Genomic DNA, 15,357 nt, shown 5'->3' with positions numbered 1-15,357 from the left:
ACATTTGACAAATCTTTCATAATTAACACATAACCATGCTCAATATACAATATACTTAACTGAATCAAAACGTTACAGTTTCACAGCAAACTAATTGTGCAAGTAAACAACTAAACAAACAATGAACGTGCAATAAATGCGAAAATGGAATCTTGGAAACTCGAGTTGTCACAATTGAGACCCGTCGATTGGTTTCCATATCCGTATTCAATCAATAACAAGTCAATAACAAATTATAATCAAGTTAAACAATTATGTGACTTTGTGCTTATGTGTTCCCTTATGTGTTGTTGTATTATCCAAATTATGTTATCCAAATCTTCGTAGAATCTTACATATCCTTGTACAAGAGATTCATAGTAGGATACCCAAAGGTATTACTTAAAATCCTCAATGGACTTCTATGTTATAGTTAAGTCCCTCGGATTATAAAGTACTACTTCATAATTAGACCCCTTGAGTGGTCTAGTTAAACAGATTGATCCACAAATCTGGCTAGGGATATCATGTGATGATATAGCTGAAAGGACTCCTTGGTGGCCTAACTAAGAAGATCCCCTGCAGATCTAATTAAAAGGAACCGATGGAAGTCTAGTCACCCTCATCACAAGTTTGATATCCTTCCCTAACACATTACAAAACAAACTGTGCGGACTGTGCAAGGGATTACGTAATTATGGATGCATACATAATTATGGAATCTAGTGCACAGAAATCACAGCAAGTTCTGTCATGTGTCTAGAGTTAACCCTATTCATTTCTGTTGGACCGATCTTTGACCCGAAAAGTCAGTCAGAGTAGCTCATCCTCACATATAAAGGCGGAATCAGAATATGCAAGGTTACAACAGCTTGTCCTATTAATTTCCTGGCTTTTATTAGCTTTCTGATTGAATTTTGACAGAGTTTCACTCCAGCATACAAACACACGACTGAGGACCGCTCGGATGACCACTCTATATATAGACATCCTGGTTCGCTTATATGACAGGCCATATAAGCGGACCTACATCACTGCACTATAAGCGGACCACATTAAGTACCTATGAGCGGACCACTATGTAACTGTGAAAAATAAGCGAACCTACTTCTATTTTTCATAATATTTACAGGTTGACCCCCTGTTGACCAATCTTGACTTCAGACTTCTTGTAGACGCAGTCAACAGATATTCCGTGCATCAACAGACTCCCCCTTGGATGTTGACGTAGTCTTTATCAGTCTTCAGTTCCATAGTCTCCAGTCTTAGTCTTTTCCTCAACTCGTCTCCAGTCTTAGTCTTTTCCTCAACTCTGTCTATTCTCACAAGCATTCTTCACAAGTTTCAAAATTAACACCTGGCTCTAACTTCAACTTCCCAATAGCTGTTGATCCAAACTCCCCCTTTCACAGACTCCCCCTCTCAGTATGCTGGGATCTGAGATATCTGGCTCAAACCTTAACAGTTTGCCTCCATGGGAATAATGAAGTCTCCAAATCTGTTACTCAACCAATAACGTTACAATCTATCTTTTCAAACAATAAGACACAAACTCAATCAGTTAAAAACATCCACTCAAGTATTCAGGTTCAAGTTAATGACCCTGATCACCTGATTAATCTACCAAGTTCAATTTAATGACCCTGGTTGATCTTTTTGACGAATCAAACTGATTTAATAAAATCATTTTCAACTTTTTCTGAAAATAACAAGTATCAAGTTAATGAACTTGTTTGTGACTTTGAAAACACTCAATCTTCCAACAATGTAAGCTCTCCTCATTCTTCAGCTCAGAATCTCCTGCATCTGCTTCATCTTTCTAGAATCCGAAAATCAACTTTCCACTTTGGTTTGTCTAAAATAAAGTAGAAATAAAAATCTTTTTGGATTTTAAGATGATCTAAACTAAGAAATGAAATAACAGAAAACTTAAATTGCAGAAAGTAAACTATTTACAAGTTTATTTTTGGCGAGCGTGTCAGGGAATCATATCAGCTTTTCAGACAAATTACAAGTACCGTTAAGCTATATTACATACTCAGACTTAAACAATTCACCTCGATTGTCGATATACTGATCCATTTTAAATTCTCACACAAACTTCAATCTATTCAAGATACCATTTAAGTGTTTTAAGAACTTAGATCAATTCATGTGTCCCACCTCTTGAATATAATCCCGTATCCAGAATCTCAATATTCAGTCTTTACAGGTATCCACACTACAATGATGTCTGTACATAAATTAGGGGTTAAATGCGAGAACTGAGGGATCTCAGGTCAGAACTTCCGTTCAGCAGAGAGATATCAGCTTCGACTTAGCAGTGTGTCCCCTTTAGAGGATCTTTTCAGCTACAACAGATGATTATCAATTTTATTGTCTAATCTGCTGAGGGCTTTATGCTATGTTTCAAGCATTTTGGATAAAGTATTAGCCAAGGACTAGGTCAGAACTACCGTTCAGCAGAAGTCCCGGAATAATACCCCAGACATCATAGAGTATAAACACCTAGTATATCAGAATATGAGAGCTTTCAAACGAGATTTCAGGGGTTACCTATATATCCAAGTAGTGTTCCCCACGAATTTCACAAGTTTGAAATTTTTAGGTTTATATCCCAAATAAATTTACTAAGTGTGCGAAAACCTATCGACACATCGTTAGTGAGACTGTTTAACTCATCTTGACTTTCCAAATCTTTAGCATACTGTAATTGTCTAGCTGATGTACAATCACTTTCCCTATATACACAAGCTCTTTTTCAATTTTATCATGTTTTTGGATTTTTGCATTTTTTACTGTTTTTGTATTTTTCTGAAAATAACCTTATGTACAACTATCTATCTCCCCCTAAATACCAAAACACGTAAAAACCGACAAACCATCGCAGATTGTTTCTCATCTTCATCCGCAACAGTACTCTCATCAACGCTCACAACCCCATCCGACACCGAAAGCAATTTCATACCATTAAGTTTTAACAAATATTGAAACCGATTTTTATCAAAAGCTTTGGTATGCAAATCAGCCTTTTGTTCGTCAGTGTGGATTTTCTCAATTCGTATCAACTTTTTCTCGAAGCAATCGCGAATAAAGTGATGATGAATTTCGATATGTTTAGTTTTAGCATGATGTACTGGATTTTTAGTAATGTTAATTGTGGCCTCATTATCAACAAACAGAGGTGTGTTAAGAAACTGCAAACCGTAGTCGCGCATCTGTTGCTGTATCCACAGGATCTGAGAGCAGCAACTGCTAGCAGAAACATACTCCGCTTCACATGTAGATAGCGCCACAGATGTTTGTTTCTTACACTGCCAGGTAACCAATCTCGGACCAAAGAACTGGCATCCTGCAGTTGTTGATTTCACGTTGACTTTGCAGCATCCGAAATCTGAATCGGAATACCCTTCGAGCGTAAAATCGCCTTTTCTAGGATACCATAACCCCAATGACGGAGTACCTTTCAGGTAACGTAATATCCTCTTGATGTGTGAAAATGTGTATATTTAAATTCGAACAAGTTTTAAAAATGGAATCACAACCTAAACCACACACAATCGGCAAGTGCACCGGTCGCAGTGTAGTGTAGATGGCAAGACCGGATATCAATCCGTGGACACTATATGCAAACTCTAGATAATGAACCTTTGTCGAATAAAAAGTCAATTTTTAAGATTTGTTTTGAGTGATTTTAAATAATTAATTAATAACTAAAATAAGCAAGAAAACGTGGGAACCAGAACAGACAACCGAAGCAAACACGCGAGCAAATTGTGATCAAATATATATGAGATAAAGGCTACCTAGGTATAGAATCCCTAGAATCATGCAATGCTAATGTGACAGTGATAACGGTTAAATATCTATTTCCCTCAATTGACCCCCCGCTAGAGATGTCCCAAGTGAGAAAGCAAGACTAAATGTGAAGTGCTAGAACGGACCGGCTCGAGCTATCGATACCAAATCCTACGAAATTGGAACCCTTTTGACCTCAGAAACAGTGATGTTGAGAGAGGGTTCCAAAATCGCAAAGCAAACCTAACTTAGATAGTTGAAATCCTAGGAAACCCTAATTACGATGCAATAAACGAGCCCGAGCTATCGGTCACCCAATCTACACACCAATAATTAGCTAATAACCTAGCTCACCCTAATCGTCTTTCGAGTCACAGGATGAGGATGCAAGTTTTAATATAGTGATTTTAATTATTAGTCAACTTGGTCAATTTCTCAACACAATACCTAACCCGAAAATCCTAAGATCAACGAATTAAATTAAATCCTAAGTCTAGGGGGAATTTCTTTGTGCCTAAACCGCTGAATTTATTGACTAATAAAATAATCAAAACATACCAACATGCAATATCAAAGAAAAATTATGTAAATCACACCAAATAACCGAAATCATGTCAAATACGCATTACAATCAACTAGTTCATCTAAACCCAGGTAGTTAAAACGTTTAGCTACTCATATTTATCAAAAACATCTCAAACTCAGTTCTAAAAATCAAATAAGACATGGGTTCAATGCAAAAGATTAAAATAATAAGAATAATATTGAACCCGTGATATGCAACCGAATATTTCTGTTTCTTCGTGACCCACTGTGGAGGTTGTTCGCTTTTTTGAAAGAAAATAATAATCCCCAACTGATGTATTGCTTTTTCGAGAACAATGATAATAGCCCCCAAAAAATCCTTTGTTGCCTCCTACCTCCAAGTTGCATCTGATGTCGTCCAACCGTATGCCTTTTTCCCTGATCACCTCCTTGCCGCCAATTGCTGTTGACTTTGTGCCTCTTCTCCAAAAACAATGATAATATGTCACCTTTTTAATGTTGTCTGTTGCTGCCGCCAATTGTTGTTTTTCGAAGACCACCCCCCTCCTTTCAACTTTACGTCCATATATATGTATACATCTTAGGGTTTTCTTTTTTTTTTTTTAGATATCATCCGTTGATAAATAAATGGCCCAATAACTCTAAATTCATGTAAACATGCATTGGATAAGGAATTCACATGGCCCACTCCGTTTTCTGAATAATGTGATATCTTGCCTTTTAATTTTATAATAATTATAGAGATAAGTGGTCTTGACCCAATCACGGAAAATAGCGGCAACTTTAATTCGGTCTTTGGCACCTCACTTTGCCCAACTCGCTGGTCATTTAGTTATCACTCGTTTTCGCTCCATTTGTACCAGGACCTGCCAAAACACCAAATAATGTAATCTAATACTAAAAACTAAATAAAACAAATAAAAATTATACAAAAACTATACAATTTACACGGGACAAATATGTGTATTTTACAACACATCAAATATCCCCACACTTAACCTTTTGCTTGTCCCTAAGCAAAATCCTAAGCAGCATGTCTAACTCAAACACTTTAACAAAAACGCAAGTCTCGAACAAATTATAACGCGAACTACGAAATCATCAAACACGGCGGTTTCGCAAGACTTACAACGTTCAAAAGGTGACGAATCATGATATTTAAATGAAAACGGGCCTACCTAATCAAGTTTCTCTTACCTTCAAGCAATCGGTTATGCAATGTCAACACCCCTCACAATATCACTCAACACTCGGCTAATATATATGATAATTCAAGTGAACTCTCAAAACCAAACTATGAAGCAAAACTATCATAAGCTTGTACGTCAATCAGATTTCCACCTATTCGTTAGAACTCGGCACGGATCAAAAGGACTTTAATGGGTAGGTAGGGCTAAAGGTAGGTTAGTTTTTTATTTTGGGAATATATGGCTAACACAAATGATCACACGATAAACCGGATAAACACAACACAAATACTAACATATTGGTCTTTTCGACCCACAACTTTATTCTATTTTTTTTTTCCTTTTTTTCCGATTTTTTTTTTTCGTTTTTTTTTCTTCATTTTTTTTTTGTTCTTTTTTTTCAAACACTTATTACAATCACATAATACGATCCGGCTATCAAATCACAAATGGATAACAAACGAATGGCTAAGCTCAAAGTGGTGTAACTACGGGTAGTGGTGAAACAGGTCAAACACAAGGCTAAACACAAACAAAGGTGATCCTAATGCCTCTATCATATCCATGCCAAATCCTAACCGAAGGTCTCAAACTGTATCAAAACGTACAAGTTCTAAAGTAATGCAATAAAGTCGGTAAACACACATGAAACGAATGTAATGAACATATAGATATGAAACATGTAAAGGCTCAAATCTCACTATCATGTGGCAAATAAGGGCTACCGATATCGACAATGCACAACTAATTAACTCTCCGGCTCCATCCACTATCCTAGGCATCCCAAACCCTTTTACTTCCCAAAAACCGATTCAGTCAACCTACTATCCCGCAACTTAAAGAAACACGTGCTTTCCAACTCTAAAATTCGACAATTAAACCGTTTTTTGACCGACGTTTTGAAAAGGTTTTTCGTTTTCTATGCGCTAAAGGACCGGGACTCGCAAAACCAACTATTTTTTTCTTTTTTTTTTCTTTTTTTTTTTTGATTTTTTTTTGACTCAAAACTACCTAAAAAGACGTAGTCTCCCATCCCCACACTTAAAATTTACATTGTCCTCAATGTAGGATGAAAGACAACTAAAAATAAATAAGAAAGAAAAATAAACTATATACAAATAAAAGGATAACGAATTGGAAAGGACTTAGCTGGTTAGGATAAAAATCAGTGCCAGCTGCGCGTGTCATCGATCCGAACCCGTACACGATCGTATAGCATTTCCTTCGCGATCGGCTTTGACTCTAACTGACAAGCTCGGTAAATGCCTGATATTCGAAAAAGCAGCTCCAAACTCACCCGAATGGAGATTGAGTACGGGTGGTACATATTCAAACCTACATCAACAAAAACAAGCAAAACCAAAGCAGTACTGACTCTAAAAAAAAAAAAAAACGACAAAAACTAACTCAAACCAACTAATTTGGACTCATGTACACAAAAGATAAAAATAAAATAAATACTACTAAAAATCATACAAACTCTACAACTCGGACGAACATCCGAGTACGCAAACCAACTCTCACGTGCTCATAACGGGGAGGTCAATCACCTCCTCCTCTCGATCCTTTGTCGGTCCCTCGACAAAATGCTTCAAACGATGCCCATTGACCTTAAACCTCTGACCGTCTTCATTCTCAACCTCTATTGTTCCGTACGGGAACACCTGTGTAACCACATACGGTCCGTGCCAACGCGATCTCAACTTTCCCGGGAACAGCTTCAACCGGGAATTGTATAGCAACACCTGCTCCCCACACTTGAACTCTTTCACCTGCTTCAAGTGTTTGTCGTGCAACGCCTTAGTACGCTCTTTATATGCCCACGACTTCTCACACGCCTCATCTCGCAACTCCTCTAACTCGTGAAGTTGAAGAAACCGGTTCTTGCCCGCAGCTGGCAAGTCAAGATTGACTGCCTTCAGTGCCCAGTATGCACGATGCTCTAGCTCCACCGGAAGATGACACGCTTTCCCATAAACTAACCTAAAGGGTGTGGTCCCAATAGGCGTCCTATAAGCAGTACGGAAAGCCCACAGAGCGTCATCTAACTTCTCGGACCAATCGATACGACTGTTTCCGACAGTTTTCTCCAAGATCCTCTTGATCCCCCTGTTCGAGTTTTCCACCTGCCCACTCGTCTGTGGATGATAGGCCGTCGAAAGCCGATGGGTGACCCCATAGCGTTTCAAGACCTTCTCCATCTGTGAATTGCAGAAGTGGGTGCCTCGATCAGATATCAAGGACTTCGGTGTCCCGAATCTAGCAAACAATCTCCTCAAAAATCTCACAACAACCCTCGCGTCATTTGTAGGCAAGGCCTCTGCCTCCACCCACTTAGAAACATAATCTACCGCGACAAGGATGTATCGGTTCCCTCTCGACATAGGGAACGGACCCATAAAATCAATACCCCAAATATCAAAGACCTCAACCACCTGAATGGGGTTCTGGGGCATCTCATTACGGGATGAGATATTTCCTGTCCGCTGACAGGCGTCACAGCTGCGCACAAACTCATGTGCGTCCCTAAAGATGGCCGGCCAATAAAATCCCGCATCAAACACGCGTTTGGCGGTATAAGCTGCACCATAATGGCCACCAGTCGGTCCCTCGTGACAATGTCGCAGAATACTGCGCGACTCGGACCCAAACACACATCTCCTAATAACCTGGTCCGCACCGATCCTAAACAAGTACGGATCCTCCCAAATGTAGTGCTTGACATCCGCAAAGAATTTCTTCTTTTGCTGATATGTCATGCCCTCCACAAGGTCACCTGTAGACAAGTAATTCGCCAGATCAGCGAACCAGGGAAAACCCTCCTCGTGGGCTTTCAGAAACATCAACGCCTCATGGGGAAACTCATCCCCAATCCTATCCTCCCGAGTCTTCTCTATCTCGGGGCTCTCCAATCTCGACAGATGATCCGCAGCTACGTTCTCAGCCCCCTTCTTGTCCCTAATCTCTAGGTCAAACTCCTGAAGCAACAAGATCCATCGAATAAGCCTAGGCTTCGCGTCCTTCTTCGCAAACAGGTAGCGAAGGGCCGCATGATCCGTGAAAATAATGGTCTTCGACAGCACAAGATACGAACGGAATTTGTCGCACGCGAATACGACTGCCAGCAGCTCCTTCTCCGTCGTGGTGTAGTTCTCTTGGGCGTCGTTTAGGGTCTTGCTAGCGTAATAGATGGGATGAAAGTGCTTCTCCCTACGCTGCCCTAAAACGGCCCCAACAGCAAAGTCGCTGGCGTCGCACATGATCTCAAATGGGAGGCTCCAATCGGGAGCAATCAGAATGGGAGCACTCACTAACCTCTCCCTAATCAGCTCGAAGGCCTTCAAACACTCATCGTCAAATACGAATGGCTTATCCTTCTCTAGCAGCTGGGTCATCGGGCGAGCAATCTTCGAAAAGTCGCGGATGAAACGGCGGTAGAATCCCGCATGACCCAAGAAACTCCGAATAGACTTCACAGAAGTAGGCGGCGGGAGCTTGGAAATAACATCAACTTTGGCTTGATCCACCTCCAGCCCCGCCTGTGAAATCTTGTGCCCTAGCACAATCCCCTCTCGAACCATAAAGTGACACTTCTCCCAGTTAAGCATCAGGTTCGTCTCCTCACATCGAATAAGCACACGCTCGAGATTACGCAGACAATGATCGAAGGAACTCCCAAACACAGAAAAGTCATCCATGAACACCTCCATGGAGTCCTCGATCAACTCATGAAAGATCGCCACCATACAGCGCTGAAAAGTGGCTGGAGCATTACATAACCCAAATGGCATGCGTCGATACGCGAAGGTGCCAAAGGGGCATGTAAATGTGGTCTTTTCCTGATCCTCTGGTGCAATAGGGATCTGGAAATAACCTGAGAATCCATCAAGAAAACAGTAAAACTGCTGTCCTGACAGTCGCTCCAGCATCTGATCGATGAACGGCAAAGGAAAGTGATCCTTGCGCGTGGCGTCGTTAAGTCTGCGATAATCTATGCAAACTCGCCAGCCGGTGACGGTCCGGGTGGGTATCAACTCATCCCTATCGTTGACGACCACTGTCATACCCCCCTTCTTGGGGACCACCTGGACGGGACTCACCCATGCAGAGTCCGAAATCGGGTAAATCAGTCCTGCATCCAGCAACTTAATCACCTCTTTCTTCACAACATCCTGCATATTAGGGTTTAGCCTTCTCTGAGGCTGAACCACCGGCTTGAACTCCTCCTCCATCAAGATCCTGTGCGTGCAAAACGAAGGGTTAATACCCTTGATGTCCATCAGCTTCCACGCAATAGCCTGCCTATGCTCTTTCAACACACTCATCAGCTTCTTCTTCTCCTCCTCCGTCAATCCAGCAGAAATGATGACGGGTAACTGAGACCCCTCGCCCAAGAATGCGTACTCCAGATGAGACGGCAGCTCCTTCAACTCCAGGGGCGGGGGTGCCTCAACAGACGGTCTCTCCTTCGGGATCTCCTCCTCCTCGATGACCTTAAACACCTCGAATCTAGGGGAAGGCTCGGTAGCCTGCAACAAAGGGTCTTGCTCAACATCTAGCTCAGTGACCTCACTCCCCTGATCATCCATACTAGCATCATGCGTATCAGACGCATCTCTCCCACAAATCTCGCTGAGAAGGCCACCCACATGTGACATAAGAGTATCAATAAAGTATAGAGTGTCATCATGCTGCTGGGTATGCCTCATAGAACGCTGAATGTCGAATGTGACCTCATCCTCATCCACTCGAAGAGTCAACTTGCCGTCGTGCACGTCAATGAGGGCTCGTGCCGTGGCAAGGAATGGACGACCTAAAATCAGTGGGACCTCAGAGTCCTCGTCCATGTCAAGGATGACAAAGTCAACTGGGAACACGAATTTATCAACCTTCACTAGCATGTTCTCCACGATGCCCCTAGGAAACTTTACCGATCGATCGGCGAGCTGAATACTCATGCGCGTAGGGGAAGGCTCTCCTAGGTCAAGCTTAGCGAAAATGGAATAGGGCATGAGATTTATGCTAGCACCTAGGTCAGCAAGCGCATTGCTGACAGCAAGATTCCCAATCAGACATGGGATGGTAAAGCTACCAGGATCAGACACTTTCTTCGGCAACTTGTTCTGCAAGACGGCAGAACACTCCTCGCTCAGGGTAACAGTCGACAGATCCTCTAATTTCTTCTTATTCGTAAGAAGATCCTTCAAAAACTTCGCATACTTTGGCATCTTCGCCAAAGCCTCGACGAACGGAATGTTCACATGCAGCTTCTTCAACATCTCCATGAAACGACCATACTGCTCTGCGTCCTTACCCCTCACTAACCTACCAGGGTAAGGGGGTGTCGGCTTGTACACCCTCGTCGGCTCCTTCTCTAACTCCTTCTCTTCCCCTGGAGACCCGCTGGACTGTGCTGTACTTGCTGGGCGCAGCCTAGGGTGCACTCTGCCAGCAGGTGTCTCCATCTCAATCTCCTCGTCGACCTCCGGGTCCTCATCGACGACCGGCTCGACCTCAACAGCCCCTCGTCCGCTCCTAGTGGTAACAGCCTTTGCAGTGGCGTTCGGATTTCCAACAGTACTACTAGGGAGACCACCTTGAGGCCTCTGGTTCAGCTGATCGGCCAGCGAACCCACTGTCCTCTCCAGGTTCTGTAGTGCAGTGCTCTGACTCTTCATGAAGGTCTCGTGCTCCATGAACCTCGACTGTGTCTCCTTATGTCGAGTATCCTCTCGCGTGATGAACTGTGTCAGCAACTGCGTCTGCTGGGCTAACGTATCCTGGTTTTGCCTCAGCATCTCCTCTATCGTCGGGTTTTTCGTACCCGAACTCGCCCCTGCTCCTGCTCCTGCGTCCTGAAACAAACTCTGACGCGGCTGAAACCCCGGTGGGTTGTTGTTCTTCCAACTGAAATTCGGGTGGTTCCTCCAATTCGAATTGTAACGCTCCCCGAAATTTCCTTGATTCCGATTACCCACAAACTCCACCTGCTCCGGTGACTCCTCAGGGGCAATAGGACACACGGCTGTGTCATGCTTCCCTGTGCATATCTCGCATAGCTGCTCTTTCCTCACCTTCATATCACTCACCTGCTGCTTCAAAGCATCAATCTGTGCTTGCATCCTGGTGACCTCATCGACCTTGTGCACTCCTCTATGTGTAGTGGATGAATCTCTAGACTCAGGAAACTCGTAGCTACTCATCGCTATATCCTCGAACATATCCATGCACTCATCAGGTGTCTTGGCGGTCAGAAGATTGCCACCGGCAGTCGTGTTCAACATATTCCTCGTAGTGGGCGTCACTCCATGATAGAACCTCTCAACTAAAGCCCAATCCTCAAATCCGTGATGAGGACACTTGAGTAATAACTCCTTGAAACGCTCCCATGTCTCGTAGAATGAATCTCCCTCCTTTTGACGAAACTCTTGGATCATGCTCCTCAGACGAGCGGTTTTGGAAGGAGGGAAATACTTACCTAAGAATTTTTCTTTCATACCGGCCCAAGTAGTAATGGATCCCGCAGGAAGGGATTCCAACCAAGCATGGGCGCGGTCAGCGAGCGAGAATGGAAATAGGCGCAGCTTGCAGGCATCCTCGGTGACACCTTGCTCCTGGAACGTATCGCAGATAGCTGAAAAGCGCGAGAGATGGACATTCGGGTCCTCAGAAGGTAGTCCATGGAATTGGATGGTGTTCGTAACCATCGTGATGATCTGGGGTGGAATCTGCCAGCGATTAACCCCGATAGCGGGTCGGGTAATGCTGGAACGAGCATTGGCCGCGTTCGGCCTGGCGTAGTCAGCGACGACTCTCCTAGGAGGGGGATCGGTATCACCCATAGTGAAAGTAGAAGATGAAGTGTGTACCTGACTAGCTCGGGAAGTGCGAAGGTGCTCGTGGAAATCTCACTCGGGCTCAGACGAAGCAGCAAACGAAGGTGGCCCCTGTGAACGAGTGTGGTGCATACAATGAGAAGAAATCTAATCTAAGTACCAAAGCAAATCTAACCCTAAAGGCACAAATTGCAAGCAAAAGGCACCTAAAGGCAATGAAAATCTATGAAAGCAAATAAACAACTAAATAGACGACTCGGGTCGTTCTCTAAAGTGCCAGTGTCCCCGGCAACGGCGCCAAAAACTTGATGTGTGAAAATGTGTATATTTAAATTCGAACAAGTTTTAAAAATGGAATCACAACCTAAACCACACACAATCGGCAAGTACACCGGTCGCAGTGTAGTGTAGATGGCAAGACCGGATATCAATCCGTGGACACTATATGCAAACTCTAGATAATGAACCTTTGTCGAATAAAAAGTCAATTTTTAAGATTTGTTTTGAGTGATTTTAAATAATTAATTAATAACTAAAATAAGCAAGAAAACGTGGGAACCAGAACAGACAACCGAAGCAAACACGCGAGCAAATTGTGATCAAATATATATGAGATAAAGGCTACCTAGGTATAGAATCCCTAGAATCATGCAATGCTAATGTGACAGTGATAACGGTTAAATATCTATTTCCCTCAATTGACCCCCCGCTAGAGATGTCCCAAGTGAGAAAGCAAGACTAAATGTGAAGTGCTAGAACGGACCGGCTCGAGCTATCGATACCAAATCCTACGAAATTAGAACCCTTTTGACCTCAGAAACAGTGATGTTGAGAGAGGGTTCCAAAATCGCAAAGCAAACCTAACTTAGATAGTTGAAATCCTAGGAAACCCTAATTACGATGCAATAAACGAGCCCGAGCTATCGGTCACCCAATCTACACACCAATAATTAGCTAATAACCTAGCTCACCCTAATCGTCTTTCGAGTCACAGGATGAGGATGCAAGTTTTAATATAGTGATTTTAATTATTAGTCAACTTGGTCAATTTCTCAACACAATACCTAACCCGAAAATCCTAAGATCAACGAATTAAATTAAATCCTAAGTCTAGGGGGAATTTCTTTGTGCCTAAACCGCTGAATTTATTGACTAATAAAATAATCAAAACATACCAACATGCAATATCAAAGAAAAATTATGTAAATCACACCAAATAACCGAAATCATGTCAAATACGCATTACAATCAACTAGTTCATCTAAACCCAGGTAGTTAAAACGTTTAGCTACTCATATTTATCAAAAACATCTCAAACTCAGTTCTAAAAATCAAATAAGACATGGGTTCAATGCAAAAGATTAAAATAATAAGAATAATATTGAACCCGTGATATGCAACCGAATATTTCTGTTTCTTCGTGACCCACTGTGGAGGTTGTTCGCTTTTTTGAAAGAAAATAATAATCCCCAACTGATGTATTGCTTTTTCGAGAACAATGATAATAGCCCCCAAAAAATCCTTTGTTGCCTCCTACCTCCAAGTTGCGTCTGATGTCGTCCAACCGTATGCCTTTTTCCCTGATCACCTCCTTGCCGCCAATTGCTGTTGACTTTGTGCCTCTTCTCCAAAAACAATGATAATATGTCACCTTTTTAATGTTGTCTGTTGCTGCCGCCAATTGTTGTTTTTCGAAGACCACCCCCCTCCTTTCAACTTTACGTCCATATATATGTATACATCTTAGGGTTTTCTTTTTTTTTTTTAGATATCATCCGTTGATAAATAAATGGCCCAATAACTCTAAATTCATGTAAACATGCATTGGATAAGGAATTCACATGGCCCACTCCGTTTTCTCAATAATGTGATATCTTGCCTTTTAATTTTATAATAATTATAGAGATAAGTGGTCTTGACCCAATCACGGAAAATAGCGGCAACTTTAATTCGGTCTTTGGCACCTCACTTTGCCCAACTCGCTGGTCATTTAGTTATCACTCGTTTTCGCTCCATTTGTACCAGGACCTGCCAAAACACCAAATAATGTAATCTAATACTAAAAACTAAATAAAACAAATAAAAATTATACAAAAACTATACAATTTACACGGGACAAATATGTGTATTTTACAACACATCACCTCTTAACAATAATCATGTGCGATGCTCTCGGGTTAGACTGAAATCTTGCTGCGAGGCACGTTGGGTACATGATGTCAGGACGTGAAGCAGTCAGATACATCAAAGAACCTATCATGGAACGGTAAAATGTTTCATCAGCCCTGTCTCCGGTGAGATCTGGGTGACTCCCATGATTAGTCGCAAGTGGGGTAGCAGCTAGAGTAGAACTTGACATTCCAAATTTCTCTAGAATATCATGCACGTACTTCGTTTGATGAATGAAAATTCCCTCAGGAAGTTGTTCAACTTGTAAACCCAGAAAGAATTTCATCTCCCCCATTGATGACATTTCGAATTTCTGCTTCATCACCTGTTCAAAATCTTTGCACAATTTCTCATTTGTTGACCCAAAAATTATATCGTCCACATAAATTTGTACTATCAGAAGATGACAATCAACAACTTTAGTGAAGAGAGTGGCATCCACTTTTCCACGTATAAACTGGTTAGCGAGTAGGTTTTGAGACAAAGTCTCGTACCAGGCTCTCGGCGCCTGATGTAGACCATACAACGCTTTGTCCAGCAGATAAACTTTGTTCTTGTGGATTGGGTCAGTAAAGCCCGGCGGCTAACCAACATAGACCTCCTCTTTGACCTTCCCATAAAGAAACGCTGATTTAACATCTAACTGATATACTTTGAAATCCTTCCCATAGAAGTGAAGTATTTACAGACAATATTTTTGTGAGTTTGTGTAAGAGGATCATATCAGTTTATGAGACACGTTACTAACACCGTTAAGCTTGCGATTTCATTTTAAGTTTTAAACAATTCACGTAGATTGTAAGTATACTTGTCCACTTAAATTTTCACACAAAATTCAATTG

At 42.0% G+C, this 15,357-nt stretch overlaps 1 non-coding gene across 1 annotated transcript; it reads left to right on the top strand.

Moving 5' to 3' along the window:
• The first annotated feature begins 11,852 nt into the window (after positions 1-11,852).
• Positions 11,853-11,959, top strand: LOC118489805. The gene has a single exon (XR_004887819.1). It is a non-coding gene; the product is annotated as a small nucleolar RNA R71 (small nucleolar RNA).
• The last annotated feature ends 3,398 nt before the right edge of the window (positions 11,960-15,357 follow it).

The sequence above is a fragment of the Helianthus annuus genome, chromosome 2, assembly GCF_002127325.2.
Source record: "Helianthus annuus cultivar XRQ/B chromosome 2, HanXRQr2.0-SUNRISE, whole genome shotgun sequence".
NCBI lineage: Eukaryota > Viridiplantae > Streptophyta > Magnoliopsida > Asterales > Asteraceae > Helianthus > Helianthus annuus.
Note: the sequence above shows the minus strand (reverse complement) of the source record. Positions and strands in the feature narration are given on the sequence as shown.